The sequence below is a fragment of the Sapajus apella genome, unplaced genomic scaffold, assembly GCF_009761245.1.
Source record: "Sapajus apella isolate SASKATOON/1434 unplaced genomic scaffold, GSC_monkey_1.0 scaffold95, whole genome shotgun sequence".
Lineage (NCBI taxonomy): Eukaryota > Metazoa > Chordata > Mammalia > Primates > Cebidae > Sapajus > Sapajus apella.
Window position 1 is genome coordinate 1,701,293 of NW_022437035.1, and position 1,525 is coordinate 1,702,817.

General features: G+C 45.6%; 1 protein-coding gene across 2 annotated transcripts in view; it reads left to right on the top strand.

The window, feature by feature from the left end:
* The window catches only part of SGSM1 (small G protein signaling modulator 1), a 61,491-nt gene that overhangs the window by 58,118 nt on the left and 1,848 nt on the right, over positions 1-1,525 (top strand). The gene's annotated exons all lie outside the window — the stretch shown is intronic.

Below are 1,525 nucleotides of genomic sequence, written 5' to 3' on the forward strand. Positions count from 1 at the left end.
AAAAACCAATTGTGACCTCACTTTTAAAACGTTAGTAGGGTTCCCACTTTAAACTTTTTTGGGGAATAATTTTGCATCTTAGTTGTCTACTAAAATTGTAGATTTAGAACTGTTTTAGATTTAAGATAGCACAGAAAATGCACCATACCTTGATCTAGCTTTGCCTACTGTTAGCATTTTACGTGATCCAGGTACATTTGTCAAAACTAAGAAATTATTGGCCAGGCACGGTGGCTCACACGTGTAATCCCAGCACTTTGGGAGGCCGAAGCGGGCGGATCACGAGGTGTCAAGAGATCGAGACCATCCTGGCCAACATGGTGAAACTCTGTCTCTACTAAAAATACAAAAATCAGCTGGGCATGGTGTTGTGTGCCTGTAGTCCCAGCTACTCGAGAGGCTGAGGCAGGAGAATCACTTGAACCCAGGAGGCGAAGGTTGCAGTGAGCCGAGATCACACCACTGCACTCCAGCCTGGGTGACAGAGTCGGACTCTGTCTAAAAACAAAACAAAACAAAAATTAGCCAGGTGTGGTGGCACACACCTGTAGTCCCAGCTACTCGGGAGGCTGAGGCAGGAGAATCGCTTGAACCCAGGAGGCAGAGGTTGCAGTGAACTGAGATGGTGCCACCGCACTCCAGCCTGGGTGACAAAACGAGACTTTGTCTAAAAAAAAGAAAAAATTATAATAGCACCTCAGGCCAAAAGTTTCATTTAGTAGGTAGGTAGGTCCAAACCACTTAATAAATATTTATATCCTAACAACTTAGAAGCCATTGAAAAAATAATACATATATATATTTTTTAAAAATAACATTTTCACTTCATTCCTAAATAAGCACAATTGCTAATGGGGTGTGTGCACCTGCTGGGCTTTGCGCACCTTCTCAGGCCTCGGAAAGGGATTGCACATCACCCGTTTCGTTTTCTGTTCCATACTGACTTGCACACGGCACTTACTTTGTATTGCAGCTGCTTCTGAACACCTAGCTTTGCAAAATCAGAAAGTCAGTGATGGGAGGCTGGGCACAGTGGTTCACGTTTGTAATCTCAGCTTTTTGGGAGGCCAAGGCAGGCGGATGACTTGAGGTCAGGAGTTCCAGACCAGCCTGGCCAACGTGGTGAAACCCTGTCTCTACTAAAAATGCAAAAATTAGCCGAGCATAGTGGTGCACACCAGTAATCCCAGCTACTCGGGAGGCTGAGGCAGGAGAATCACTTGCGCTTGGGAGGTGGAGGTTGCAGTGAGCCGAGATCACGCCACTGCAGCACGCTCCAGCATGAGCGACAGAGTGAGACCTTGTCTCAAAAGAAAAAAAAAGCAAGTTATTAATGGGAGTGTAGTGAAATTTGTGAACTCACTCCAGCTAACAGTTGACGTGGCACTCAACTTAGGTGGAGTATTGCTGTGCTTCCCTCAAAATATCCAAATGCTCCACCGTGCCCCCCTTTTCACTGTGAAACGCTGGGGTACCTCGGTGCCCAGTTTGGGAACCATGTGTTAGTTTTAGTGTTTTTTTTTTT